A 16116-nucleotide genomic window follows, 5' to 3' on the forward strand; every position below is an offset into this window, starting at 1 on the left:
TGTATTTCCTTGTTGGTTAAATAATTTTTAAAAAATCTATAATTGTCCCCATTTCAGTCATGTAAATAGTTACCAATCCAATTATAGTTCATCAAGAGTTAGTAATTAACAGTTTTATATTGTATTAAATTACACTAATACCAACGTTTACCAAATGTTGATAACACCTATGACCAATGTTTACAAAACGTAATCTGTGCCACTTTAGTTGTGATACACACCTTATCAAAACGTATAGGCCTATGGGCTAGGCTACATGAGGTTCTGGGACTGTGAATTGAAAAAGTCGCGCCAAAAAAAAGGTATGCACTGTTTCTTGACTTAATGCACAAGCTGGGCATCATTCACAAGTGATAGGCTAATATTGTCACCCATCAGACTATTCTTAATTTAATGTTGTCTTTACATATACTAAATAATATTTGTATGATATTAGTTTTGATTTAGAATGGACCATTATCATGCACCTGTCTCGGAACATGCACTTAAATAGCGAATGGAGGACGCTTTTCCCATGGTTAATTTTCATGCCAGCCAGGTAGGCTATACTCCCTGTTGTAAAGCAAAGCCATGTGCATAATATTAGGAAAGTTGATAAATAAATATAGTAGGCCTAGCCTATAGAAAGCTGATGGGATCCTCCTCTTTTTAAGAGGCCATCAAAACTCTGTTTTCTCACTCAATTGCGTAGCCTATAGAAATGCATCAGAGCGACTTACAGTCGCTGGAGTGGCTGAAAACCCACTAACTATAGCGATAAAGCTGCAAAATTGGCAACACTGTGGGTCTGGGTGTCAGCCAGGCTGCACTTGCTGTCCCGACCCTTACGAAAAAAGATTACAGTATAACTGCAGTATGCTGCAAATACTGCATCCAAAATAACAGTTGTTTTGCTGCAGTTAGAGTGCAGTTATTCTGCAATTACTGCTTCCAAAATATCAGTCAACTGCACTTACTGCAATATTTTTTTTATAAGGGGAAGGCCTTTTTTCACCAACTTGGTTGTGATCGTTTCGTCTGGATTCCGGGAAAATACTGATTTTGATTTTTACACACTAAACAATTCACACCAAGTGTTATGCGTTTTTTGATTCCACTTTTCCGAAAAATTCGCATAATGTTGCCATCACTGTCATATGTGGCAATATGTTGATCAAAGTGGCTAGAGGATGCAGTAATGAGAGAAAAATAACATGCTACTGAAAATATTCGGATAGGCAACTCATCCTATAGGATTATTCATGAAAGGCACTTCAGTATTCTGGGCCGGATTCACAAAACACTACTTGCGAAAAAAAACTGAAGAAGTTTCTTAAGGAAAATAATAAGAAGTTCATAAGATAGTTAGTGCAATTACTCAAAATGTTCTTAGAAATTCATAGTTTTCATAAGAACTTCATAAATATCTTTCTTAAGAACTTCGTAAATATCTTGTGTGGCATTGACATTAGTGACGTGCTTGAAACCAATAAATAAGCCTATGTGACAGGGATGATAGGATTTGGCCCTCTATAATAAAGTGTTGATATTTCAATTTTATTCCATAATTTTTTTTTGCTTTTTTAGTTGGCTCGCGAACCCTTTATACACACACAAAGATCATTTTATTTTAAACACATTATAGGCATCAGACTAGCTACAGTGCCTTGCAAAAGTATTCATCCCCCTTGGCGTTTTTCCTATTTTGTTGCATTACAGCCTGTAATTGAAATTGATTTTTATTTGGATTTCATGTAATGGACATACACAAAATAGTCCAAATTGGTGAAGTGAAATGAAAAAAATAACTTGTTTAAAAAAATTCAAAAAGATTAATAACGGAAAAGTGGTGCGTGCATATGTATTCACCCCCTTTAATATGAAGCCCCTAAATAAGATCAAAAGATGCAAAAGGTGGCTCTACAAAGTATTGTCTCCGCATTGTCTCCGTGCTGCTGTGCTGTTTGTTGCTACTTGGCTACCTGCCAAACTATTCACGTTTTACTTAATAAACGTTTAATCAATCTCTGTGTTCAACAAATTTACCAACTTTTTAGTTTTGTCCTCACTCATCTTTTTTCGTTAAACTTTTTCACCCCGGACGTCTATCCCGAGACAGAAGAGTCATTTTCCTGTGCGTTTTAGCTGCCAACTTTACGTTATTTTCCTTTTTTCCATCGCAACTTTTTTCCCTTATTCAACTTTTTCACTCCGGACGCTTTATCTGGACATGGTTCATCAACATCTTCAACAGCCGAAGCTAAGTAGTAACATTAACATGATGTCTTCTAATTGCAGTCGCTGTACTCATAATATACAGGAGAACGATCGCCTTACGGCGAGAATAGCTGTGCTACAAGCCCAGCTTCAGACGCAATCGTTAGGCAAGGGTAATCTCAGTGTAGGAAAGGAAGAAACAGCGTCTGTGCCACCAGTAAGTACAGACAGTAACGTTAGTATAAATCCCCCCGCACAGTCCCCGCAGCCGGACAACTTTCTCATGGCTTCTGGAGGGAAATACTGTTGGAATGCTCAACCGGTGTCGCTCATTCAGCCGACAGAAACCTTCAACCGGTTTTCCCCATTATGTAGCGAGTCGGAGTCTGAGTCTGAGTCTTCTCTAGTCTCTACTCCTCCCGTTACGGGGTCTGAGACGCCGAAGGCTCCCACCATTAGCTCTGACAAATTGAAAACCCTAGTCATTGGCGACTCCATTACCCGCAGTATTAGACTTAAAACGAATCACCCAGCGATCATACACTGTTTACCAGGGGGCAGGGCTACCGACGTTAAGGCTAATCTAAAGATGGTGCTGGCTAAAGCTAAAACTGGCGAGTGTAGAGAGTATAGAGATATTGTTATCCACGTCGGCACCAACGATGTTAGGATGAAACAGTCAGAGGTCACCAAGTGCAACATAGCTTCAGCGTGTAAATCAGCTAGAAAGATGTGTCGGCATCGAGTAATTGTCTCTGGCCCCCTCCCAGTTAGGGGAAGTGACGAGCTCTACAGCAGAGTCTCAGCACTTAATCGCTGGTTGAAAACTGTTTTCTGCCCCTCCCAAAAGATAACATTTGTGGATAATTGGCCCTCTTTCTGGGACTCACCCACAAACAGGACCAAGCCTGACCTGCTGAGGAGTGACGGACTCCATCCTAGCTGGAGGGGTGCTCTCCTCTTATCTACCAACATAGATAGGGCTCTAACTCCTCTAGCCCCACAGTGAAATAGGGTGCAGGCCAGGCAGCAGGCTGTTAGCCAACCTGCCAGCTTAGTGGAGTCTGCCAATAGCACAGTCAGTGTAGTCAGCTCAGCCATACCCATTGAGACTGTGTCTGTGCCTCGACCTAGGTTGGGCAAAACTAAACATGGCGGTGTTCACCCTAGCAATCTTATTAGGATAAAGACCTCCTCCATTCCTGCCATTATTGAAAGAGATCGTGATACCTCACATCTCAAAATAGGGTTACTTAATGTTAGATCCCTCACTTCAAAGGCAGTCATAGTCAATGAACTAATCACTGATCATAATCTTGATGTGATTGGCCTGACTGAAACATGGCTTAAGCCTGATGAATTTGCTGTGTTAAATGAGGCCTCACCTCCTGGTTACACTAGTGACCATATTCCCCGTGCATCCCGCAAAGGCGGAGGTGTTGCTAACATTTACGATAGCAAATTTCAATTTACAAAAAAAAAAATGGCGTTTTCATCTTTTGAGCTTCTAGTCATGAAATCTATGCAGCCTACTCAATCACTTTTTATAGCTACTGTTTACAGGCCTCCTGGGCCATATACAGCGTTCCTCTCTGAGTTTCCTGAATTCCTATCAGACCTTGTAGTCATAGCAGATCATATTCTAATTTTTGGTGATTTTAATATTCACATGGAGAAGTCCACAGACCCACTCCAAAAGTCTTTCGGAGCCATTATCGACTCAGTGGGTTTTGTCCAACATGTCTCTGGACCTACTCACTGCCACAGTCATACTCTGGACCTAGTTTTGTCCCATGGAATAAATGTTGTAGATCTTAATGTTTTTCCACAAAATCCTGGACTATCGGACCACCATTTTATTACATTTGCAATCGCAACAAATAATCTGCTCAGACCCCAACCAAGGAGCATCAAAAGTCGTGCTATAAATTCTCAAACAACACAAAAATTCATTGATGCCCTTCCAGACTCCTTCTCCCTACCCAAGGACGTCAGAGGACAAAAATCAGTTAACCACTTAACTGAGGAACTCAATTTAACCTTGCGCAATACCCTAGATGCAGTTGCACCCCTAAAAACGAAAAACATTTGTCATAAGAAACTAGCTCCCTGGTATACAGAAAATACCCGAGCTTTGAAGCAAGCTTCCAGGAAATTGGAACGGAAATGGCGCCACACCAAACTGGAAGTCTTCCGACTAGCTTGGAAAGACAGTACCGTGCAGTACCGAAGAGCCCTCACTGCTGCTCGATCATCCTACTTTTCCAACTTAATCGAGGAAAATAAGAACAATCCAAAATTTCTTTTTGATACTGTTGCAAAGCTAACTAAAAAGCAGCATTCCCCAAGAGAGGATGGCTTTCACTTTAGCAGTGATAAATTCATGAACTTCTTTGAGGAAAAGATCATGACCATTAGAAAGCAAATTACGGACTCCTCTTTGAATCTGCGTATTCCTCCAGGGCTTAGCTGTCCTGGATCTGCACAGCTCTGCGAGGGCCTGGGATCGGGAGAGACACTTAAGTGTTTTAGTACTATATCTCTTGACACAATGATGAAAATAATCATGGCCTCTAAACCTTCAAGCTGCATACTGGATCCTATTCCTACTAAACTGCTGAAGGAGCTGCTTCCTGTGCTTGGCCCTCCTATGTTGAACATAATAAACAGCTCTCTATCCACCGGATGTGTACCAAACTCACTAAAAGTGGCAGTGATAAAGCCTCTCTTGAAAAAGCCAAACCTTGACCCGGAAAATATAAAAAACTATCGGCCTATATCGAATCTTCCATTCCTCTCAAAAATTTTAGAAAAAGCTGTTGCGCAGCAACTCACTGCCTTTCTGAAGACAAACAATGTATACGAAATGCTTCAGTCTGGTTTTAGACCCCATCATAGCACTGAGACTGCACTTGTGAAGGTGGTAAATGACCTTTTAATGGCGTCAGACCGAGGCTATGCATCTGTCCTCGTGCTACTAGACCTTAGTGCTGCCTTTGACACCATCGATCACCACATTCTTTTGGAGAGACTGGAAACCCAAATTGGTCTACACGGACAAGTTCTGGCCTGGTTTAGATCCTACCTGTCGGAAAGATATCAGTTTGTCTCTGTGAATGGTCTGTCCTCCGACAAATCAACTGTACATTTCGGTGTTCCTCAAGGTTCCGTTTTAGGACCACTATTGTTTTCACTATATATTTTACCTCTTGGGGATGTTATTCGAAAACATAATGTTAACTTTCACTGCTATGCGGATGACACACAGCTGTACATTTCAATGAAACATGGTGAAGCCCCAAAATTGCCCTCGCTAGAAGCCTGTGTTTCAGACATAAGGAAGTGGATGGCTGAAAACGTTTTACTTTTAAACTCGGACAAAACAGAGATGCTTGTTCTAGGTCCCAAGAAACAAAGAGATCTTCTGTTAAATCTGACAATTCATCTTGATGGTTGTAAAGTCGTCTCAAATAAAACTGTGAAGGACCTCGGCGTTACTCTTGACCCTGATCTCTCTTTTGACGAACATATCAAGACTGTTTCAAGGACAGCTTTTTTCCATCTACGTAACATTGCAAAAATCAGAAATTTTCTGTCCAAAAATGATGCAGAAAAATTAATCCATGCATTTGTTACTTCTAGGTTAGACTACTGCAATGCTCTATTTTCCGGCTACCCGGATAAAGCACTAAATAAACTTCAGTTAGTGCTAAATACGGCTGCTAGAATCCTGACTAGAACCAAGAAATTTGATCATATTACTCCAGTGCTAGCTTCCCTACACTGGCTTCCTGTTAAGGCAAGGGCTGATTTCAAGGTTTTACTGTTAACCTATAAAGCGTTACATGGGCTTGCTCCTACCTATCTTTCCGAGTTGGTCCTGCCGTACATACCAATACGTACGCTACGGTCACAAGACGCAGGCCTCCTAATTGTCCCTAGAATTTCTAAGCAAACAGCGGGAGGCAGGGCTTTCTCCTATAGATCTCCATTTTTATGGAACAGTCTGCCTACCCATGTGAGAGACGCAGACTCGGTCTCAACCTTTAAGTCTTTACTGAAGACTTATCTCTTCAGTAGGTCATATGATTGAGTGTAGTCTGGCCCAGGAGTGTGAAGGTGAACGGAAAGGCTGGAGCAACGAACAGCCCTTGCTGTCTCTGCCGGGCCGGTTCCCCTCTCCACTGGGGTTCTCTGCCTCTAACCCTGTTGCAGGGGCTGAGTCACTGGCTTGCTGGTGCTCTTTCATGCCGTCCCTGGGAGGGGTGCGTCACTTGAGTGGGTTGAGTTACTGACGTGATCTTCCTGTCTGGGTTGGCGCCCCCCCCTTGGTTTGTGCTGTGGTGGAGACCTCTGTGGGCTATACTCGGCCTTGTCTCAGGATTGTAAGTTGGTGGTTGGGGATATCCCTCTAGTGGTGCGGGGGCTGTGCTTTGGCGGAGTGGGTGGGGTTATATCCTTCCTGTTTGGCCCTGTCCGGGGGTTTCTTCGGATGGGGCCACAGTGTCTCCGGACCGCTCCTGTCTCAGCCTCCAGTATTTATGCTGCAGTAGTTTATGTGTCGGGGGGCTGGGGTTAGTTGGTTATACCTGGAGTACTTCTCCTGTCTTATCCAGTGTCCTGTGTGAATTTAAGTATGCTCTCTCTAATTCTCTCGTTCTCTCTTTCTCTCTGAGAACCTGAGCCCTAGGACCATACGTCAGGACTACCGGGCATGATGACACCTTGCTGTCCCCAGTCCGCCTGGCCTTGCTGCTATTCCAGTTTCAACTGTTCTGCCTGCGGCTACGAAACCCCTACCTGTCCCAGACCTGCTGTTTTCAACTCTTAATGATCGGCTATGAAAAGCCAACTGAGAGACCTGAGCCCTAGGACCATACGTCGGGACTACCGGCCGTGGTGACTCCTTGCTGTCCCCAGTCCGCCTGGCCTTGCTGCTATTCCAGTTTCAACTGTTCTGCCTGCGGTTATGGAACCCCTACCTGTCCCAGACCTGCTGTTTTCAACTCTTAATGATCGGCTATGAAAAGCCAACTGAGATTTATTCCTGATTATTATTTGACCATGCTTGTCACTTATGAACATTTTTGAACATCTTGGCATGGTTCTGTTATAATCTCCACCCGGCACAGCCAGAAGAGGACTGGCCACCCCTCATAGCCTGGTTCCTCTCTAGGTTTCTTCCTAGGTTTTCGCCTTTCTAGGGAGTTTTTCCTAGCCACCGTGCTTCTACACCTGCATTACTAGCTGTTTGGGGTTTTAGGCTGGGTTTCTGTACAGCACTTCGAGATATTAGCTGATGTAAGAAGGGCTATATAAAATAAAATTGATTGAAATTGATATTAACTTTGGGGGGGTGAATAGTTATGCACGCTCAAGATTTCTGTTTTTTTGTATTATTTCTTGTTTGTTTCACAATAAAACATATTTTGCATCTTCAAAGTGGTAAGCATGTTGTGTAAATCAAATGATACAAACCCCCCAAAAAATCAATTTTAATTCCAGGTTGTAAGGCAACAAAATAGGCAAAAATGCCAAGGGGAGTGAATACTTTCGTAAGCCACTGTATATCAAAACCAAAAATGGATAACCAAGGAAAGCGCAATAAAAACTTCAGCAAACAAGAACCTGAAGTGATGGAGGAGGAGGAAATAGCAGCCAGGAAAAGGTAGCTGTTGGGGAGACTCGATAACTGCGGGGTCACTGCAGAGACCTTAAAGAGAGGATGGGCGAGAGTGGCCGAGTCTGTCTCTGCCGTCGGGGGGTATGGCAAGGGACAGTGACGCCGTAAAAAAGAAGTGGTCCAACATCAAGACTGCTGCTAAGAAGAAGGGAGCTGAGAGAAGCAGGGAGTTGAAGAAGGCTGTGGGGGGGGGGATTATCGAGCAGTCATGTGGACCAGCTGGAGGAGAAGGTGTTGTCCATGATAGGAGAGACGGTGGTAGAGGGACTGCGGTCGGACAAGGAGTGGCGTGACCGGTAAGTTAGCTAACACGTAACAATATTAGCTAATTAGCCAACATAGCGAACAACGTTAACGTTAGCTAAGTTAGCCAAGTTCTTCTTTGCAAATTTACGAGCTAATTCTAGCTATATAACACTTCTAGAATATTGTAAAATATTGTTAATGACTATCTAGCAAGATAATGCACATTTAATTACGTTTTCTTGCTGTATTTAAATGTCCGGTAGCCAACTGTGTCTGTGGCAGAAAACGTTAATGGTTACAAAGTATCCAGTCGTGCAGCTAAGGTTACACTTGTTTACTTCTCTCATCATGTCGAGCCTACAGCTCTTGAAAAGTTGTTGTCATGCTGACACGATGTGTCTGACCTTCCAGAAATAACACTGGGCCTCATCCATATGCCCCTGTCCCCGGATGTGGGAGCCGTGGATCATCATGATCATGTAACAGAAGAACAAGCAGAGGAAGGTGTTTGTTTGATTTTTCATTTAATACGTTTATTATTATTCTATAATAATACAACACATATCATTCCCATAACAGATTAATTGTATTTTCTCAACAGATCATCACCGAGGAGGAGATGCTTATCCATCATGACACCCCAATGTACGAGCCAGTGCCACCCCGGGCAAGGCGGCTTGCTGGTGTGGAGGAGATGGTGGCTGTCCAGAGGACGCTCCTGGGGGAGGTCACGGCCCTGCGCAGCGTGCACGAGGAGCTGCTGAAGGTGGAAGGTCGAGAGATTAGCCCTGGAGAAGGAGAAGTTTGCCATGGAGAAGCGAAGAAGACTTGAAGATTAATATCCTAAAATAAATCTGGTTCGATATCATACAGACCTCCTTTTTTGTCATGTGAATCTCCTTCTTATGAGGTCATTTCTTGCTTGTAGGCCAGAACTGCATCTCCCAGGGGCATTGTGATCAGCGGCAACATCTTAGTCAGGTACAGCTGGTGGAATGTCAGGTATATTGGGATGTGGCATCCTGTTTTGTATGCAGATGTTGTGCAAGATACATGCTGAGGTTATGATCTTCCATGTTTTTTCTGGGCTGTTTAAAATAACTTAGGCCTCCGATAGATCTCTCTACTAAACTCCTCATTTTCATCTGAGCATGGTTGTAGTTCTTTTCTGCATCGTTGTTAGTGTGTAGGATTGGTGTCATGAGCCATGTTTTTTGTCCACAACCACAACCACTATCACCTAAAACCCCAAACATACAAAGTAGTAAATTGATATCATAAGAAGCAACACTATTTTAAGTGTGCTGTGGACCATAAAACAATTCCACAGGTAACAGGGATCAGGTAAAGGAAAGAAAGGGTTTTCTGATCTCTTCACATAATAGCCATCCATCAATGTGACCTTCCTCAAACTTGACTCCCAGGGCTGAATTTGATACAGGAGTCATGTGTGCTCCCGGGCCATTTGGCAACAACATTAGTGAAGGCTAGTGTGGCATCGCAGACTACTTGGACATTGATAGAGTGGAAGTTATTTCGGTTAACATACATTTCCTCCTCATCACGTGGACCCTATCAGGAGAAATGGTAAGACTACATCAGATACTTATTAGGCCTACTGAAATAAAACATTTTGGTGGGGTGCAAACTCTACTTATATAGACGTTTTGACAGAAGCTTGTCATCGTCACTGACCTTTATTGACACATGGGTCCCATCCACTGCACCGAGGACTTTGGGGAAGTCAGCCACCTCAAAAAACGTCGGTTTGGTGCTTATTTGTTCAGCTGCAGTTGATGGGAACTTGATGAATGTTTGCACATGACGACACAGTGCATCACATACTGCACTAACCACCCGACTCACAGAGGACTGACTAACTCCCACTGTCCCTGCAAGCAAGGCAAGTACATGATAAGAGTGTCGTGGTAGTCGATATTGCCTCAGTAGAACGTGGTCAGGGACTATTGTTATTTTGAATAAACTTTTCTAATCAATACATTTAGCTTTGTCATCATTTGATTTTAAATTACCATTTCAACCATTATTATTATAATATTCATTATTTAGTCAAATATGTCGTTAAAGAAACGCTTTTCAAATTAAGGTTTACATTGATGTTTTTAGTTATAATGTATTTATTTAATGCTCACCTCCTGACGCCAGTCTGCACAAGACAAAGGTTTAGCTGTCCTAAAGTTAAGTACATTTCCAAGAAGAAATCCTAAAACATTATTTTCAAGAATTCCATTTCTTCTTAACTTTTTTCTTAGGAAGAAACATAGGGAAAAACGTAACAACATTTCCAATAACTTTATTGGGGAAAAGTAACTTTTAGTAAGCTTCTTCTTAAGTATAAACTTCAGGAAAAAATGGCACTTAGAAACATTTTTATTCTTAAGAAGTTTTGTGAATCCGGGCCCTAGTCCAGCATATCAACCAGCTAATTATTAGAATAATGTGTTCTAGATTAGGGTTGGAGTGAAAACCCACAGCACGGTAGCTCTCCAGGAACAGGGTTGGAGTGAAAACCTACAGGAGGGTAGCTCTCCAGGAACAGGGTTGGAGTGAAAACCTACAGGAGAGTAGCTCTCCAGGAACAGGGTTGGAGTGAATACCTACAGGAGGGTAGCTCTCCAGGAACAGGGTTGTAGTTAAAACATACAGGAGGGTAGCTCTCCAGGAACAGGGTTGGAGTGAAAACCTACAGGAGGGTAGCTCTCCAGGAACAGGGTTGGAGTTAACCTACAGCATGGTAGCTCTCCAGGAACAGGGTTGGAGTTAACCTACAGGAGGGTAGCTCTCCAGGAACAGGGTTGGAGTTAAAACCTACAGGAGGGTAGCTCTCCAGGAACAGGGTTGGAGTTAACCTAGAGGACGGTAGCTCTCCAGGAACAGGGTTGGAGTGCGCTGGTGTAGAGAGTGTGCTTAGATAGACTGCCATAGTTATTCCAACAGGCACTGAGGAACTGCTAAAGACATCATAATGTCAAATCACATCAACATTATCAATAAAGTGTTTGTGTGTGTGTATGTAATATTCAGGATGATAATTGTATGAAAAATGTATGTACTCACTAACTGTAAGTCACTCTGGATAAGAGCGTCTGCTAAATGACTAAAATGTAAATGTAGGTCAGTGACAGAGAGAGAGAGAGGGAGAGGTAGAATTTTGGTATTATTTAATTGTGACCTTTACTTGTGGAAATGAGAGGTGCAGGGAGTGCGTCAGGCCAAAGTGTCATGACGCACAATCACACACACGCTTCAATGGAAACCACTAGACCAGCGTAGATCTTCTGAAATGAGTCTTCCCAGTCTGAGAGGTAGACGTGTACACTCTCTTCTACTCACACACACACCTCATCTCACACCTCATCTCACACCTCATCTCACACCCCATCACACACCTCATCTCACACCTCATCTCACACCTCATCTCACACCTCATCACACACACCTCACACTGTGTCTGATGCTTTGGGGACAGTGAATACCTTTTTAGAAATGATCAGAAAGAGAATTCACAATGATCAAAGAGAAACAGCCAGGGTGAACGGTCCATGGACATAACCCCACACACACACCTCTCTCTCCCTCTCTCTCTTCACCCATACTTATCTCTCTCTCACTTCAATTTCAATTTAAGGGCTTTATTGGCATGGGAAACATGTGTTAACATTGCCAAAGCAAGTGAAGTAGATAGTAAACAAAAGTGAAATAAACAATAAATATTAACAGTAAACATTACACTCAGAAGTTTCAAAAGAATAAAGACATTTCAAGTGTCATATTATGTATATATACAGTGTTGTAACAATGTGCAAATAGTTAAAGTACAAATGGGAAAATAAATAAACACAAATATGGGTTGTATTTACAATTGTGTTTGTTCTTCACCTGGTTGCCCTTTTCTTGTGGCAACAGGTCACAAATCTTGCTGCTGTGATGGCACACTGTGGTTTTTCCCCCAGAATTCGGTTTGTTTTCGAATTCTTTGTGGATCTGTGTAATCTGAGGGAAATATGTGTCTCTAATATGGTCATACATTTGGCAGGAGGTTAGGAAGTGCAGCTCAGTTTCCACCTCATTTTGTGGACAGTGTGCACATAGCCTGTCTTCTCTTGAGAGCCAGGTCTGCCCACGGCGGCCTTTCTCAATAGCAAGGCTATGCTCACTGAGTCTGTACATAGTCAAAGCTTTCCTTAAGTGTGGGTCAGTCACAGTGGTCAGTTATTCTGCCACTGTGTACTCTCTGTTTAGGGCCAAATAGCATTCTAGTTTGCTTTGTTTTTTTGTTAATTCTTTCCAATGTGTCAAGTAATTCTCTTTTTGTTTTATCATGATTTGGTTGGGTCTAATTGTGTTGTTGTTGTTGTACTGGGGCTCTGTTGGGTCTGTTTGTGTTTGTGAACAGAGCCCCAGGACCAGCTTACTCTTCTCCAAGTTCATCTCTCTGTAGGTGATGGCTTTGTTATGGAAGGTTGTCTCTCTCTCTTCACCCACACCTCTGCCTCTACCTCTCCCCTGGACAGAATGAGCACAGCCTGTCCTCTCTGGGCAGCCAGGTTTGCCTTTGATGACCGGTCTCTATAGCCAGACTGTGCTCACTGAGTCTGTACCCAGTCAGTGTTTACCTCCATTTTCTATCAGTCACAGTGGTCAGATAGTCTGCCACCATGTACTGTCTGTTTAGAGCCAAATAGCATTGAAGTTTACTTGATATGAACACACACGCACTCAATTACACTCACACATACTGATTTATACATACACACACGCACTTGATCTCTCTCTCTTCTCTCACTCACTCTCTCATTCTCTCTCTTCTCTTCTCTCCCTCTCTCTGTTGTCGAGAACTTTTCTATAATTTAATGTTTTTTGTTTGTCTATGTTTTGTATGTCTTTGTCTACATGGTTACAACAAGCAAGTGGAAGATATCAGAACAGGGACATTGGGAAATAATAACATATCATACGGGATATATTTGTGCTGTATTGAAGCCGTCTCTAAAGTAATGCAAGCTCTCTTTCATGATCATGTGAAACATCAATTGCTATGGAAATGTTGGGATGTGTTTTTCTATGAAAATGATGTTAAAGGTAATTATGATGCAACTATGATGGTGATAAGATATGGATTACAATTATCATCCTGAATATTAAGGCTATACTCACTTCATGTTACACACATAGACACTCAACCATGACAATTAGCTGGGTTATTATTTATTTGGACATCACACATTATAGTCTTACTCTTACCCAGACATCATACACACTCTCACTAAATCACATCCAATATCACACACATCAACCTACTCAGATCCATAGGTCCTCTGTATATTATCATACACACTCTCACTAAATCACATCCAATATCATACACATCAACCTACTCAGATCCATAGGTCCTCTGTATATTATCATACACACTCTCACTAAATCACATCCAATATCACACACATCAACCTACTCAGATCCATAGGTCCTCTGTATATTATCATACACACTCTCACTAAATCACATCCAATATCACACACATCAACCTACTCAGATCTACTACACACATAATATCTTGACTCAATTTTCTAACATCTGTAGCATTGGCTCACAGGGGAATACAACTAATGGCTCACAGGGGAATACAACTATTGGCTCACAGGGGAATACAACTAATGGCTCACAGGGGAATACAACTATTGGCTCACAGGGGAATACAACTAATGGCTCACAGGGGAATACAACTATTGGCTCACAGGGGAATACAACTAATGGCTCACAGGGGAATACAACTATTGGCTCACAGGGGAATACAACTATTGGCTCACATGGGAATACAACTAATGGCTCACAGGGGAATACAACTATTGGCTCACAGGGGAATACAACTAATGGCTCACAGGGGAATAAAACTATTGGCTCACAGGGGAATAAAACTATTGGCTCACAGGGGAATACAACTATTGGCTCACAGGGGAATAAAACTATTGTCTCACAGGGGAATAAAACTATTGGCTCACAGGGGAATACATCTAATGGCTCACAGGGGAATACAACTATTGGCTCACAGGGGAATACAACTAATGGCACACAGGGGAATAAAACTATTGGCTCACAGGGGAATAAAACTATTGGCTCACAGGGGAATACAACTATTGGCTCACAGGGGAATACAACTATTGGCTCACAGGGGAATACAACTAATGGCTCACAGGGGAATAAAACTATTGGCTCACAGGGGAATACAACTATTGGCTCACAGGGGAATACAACTATTGGCTCACAGGGGAATACAACTATTGGCTCACAGGGGAATACAACTATTGGCTCACAGGGGAATACAACTATTGGCTCACAGGGGAATACAACTATTGGCTCACAGGGGAATACAACTATTGGCTCACAGGGGAATACAACTATTGGCTCACAGGGGAATACAACTATTGGCTCACAGGGGAATACAACTATTGGCTCACAGGGGAATAAAACTATTGTCTCACAGGGGAATACAACTAATGGCTCACAGGGAAATAAAACTATTGGCTCACAGGGGAATACAACTATTGGCTCACAGGGGAATACAACTATTGGCTCACAGGGGAATACAACCATTGGCTCACAGGGGAATACAACTAATGGCACACAGGGGAATAAAACTATTGGCTCACAGGGGAATACAACTATTGGCTCACAGGGGAATACAACTATTGGCTCACAGGGGAATACAACTATTGGCTCACAGGGGAATACAACTATTGGCTCACAGGGGAATACAACTATTGGCTCACAGGGGAATAAAACTATTGGCTCACAGGGGAATACAACTATTGGCTCACAGGGGAATACAACTATTGGCTCACAGGGGAATAAAACAATTGGCTCACAGGGGAATACAACTATTGGCTCACAGGGGAATACAACTATTGGCTCACAGGGGAATACAACTATTGGCTCACAGGGGAATACGACTATTGGCTCACAGGGGAATACAACTATTGGCTCACAGGGGAATAAAACTATTGGCTCACAGGGGAATACAACTAATACTGCTAGAGCCTGTTTCTTGAATTCTAAATATCAGACGTGTGAAATCTTAAGTTTTGACCGTCAAAATACCTCTTATGGCAGTAACTTTACAAGCACTAATTATGGTCAATTTAGACTGAGAATAGTATTTCGTTATGGTAAGGGGTGAAATAAGTATAGCCAGTTATTTACATTCTTTACATTTAAGTAATTTAGCAGATGCTATAATCCAGAGTGATTTACAAATTGGTGCATTCAATTTAGGATAGCCAGTGGGACAACCACCCTTTTTTTTTCAAGGATTACTGTTATACTATTCCAGGTATTCCTTAAAGAGGTAGGGTTTCAAGTGTCTCCGGAAGGTGGTCAGTGACTCCGCTGTCCTGGCATCGTGGGGGAGCTTGTTCCACCATTGGGGTGCCAGAGCAGTGAATAGCTTTGACTGGGCTGAGTGGGAACTGTGCTTCCGTAGAGGTACGGGGGCTAGCCGGCCAGAGGTGGATGAACGTAGTGCCCTCGTTTGGGTGTAGGGTCTGATCAGAGCCTGAAGGTAAGGAGGTGCCGTTCCCCTCACAGCTCCGTAGGCAAGCACCATGGTTTTGTAGTTATAATTGTAATGGTTAAGCAGATGATTTTAAAAAAAGATAAGTCTTTACGTGGCTAAAAGAAAAGGACTATAACATACACTGTTTACAGGAAACTCACTCTACATCCTTAGATGAAGTTGCGTGGAAAAAGGAATGGAGTGGTGAAATAATTTTCTGTCACGGACAAAGGAACTCAAAAGGTGCGATGATATTAATTAACAAAAATTTCTATCTGAATGTGCAAGTAGTCAGGAATTTTTGAATATGAAAGTGGATGAAAAACAGATTTGGCTCATTAATCTATATGGTCAGGATGATCCATACTTCTTCAAAAATATTTATACCAATTTATAGAAACTTAAAGGCAACAAATGA

Source organism: Coregonus lavaretus (assembly GCF_964263955.1).
Source record: "Coregonus lavaretus genome assembly, contig: HAP1_SCAFFOLD_621, whole genome shotgun sequence".
NCBI classification, from domain to species: Eukaryota; Metazoa; Chordata; class Actinopteri; order Salmoniformes; family Salmonidae; genus Coregonus; species Coregonus lavaretus.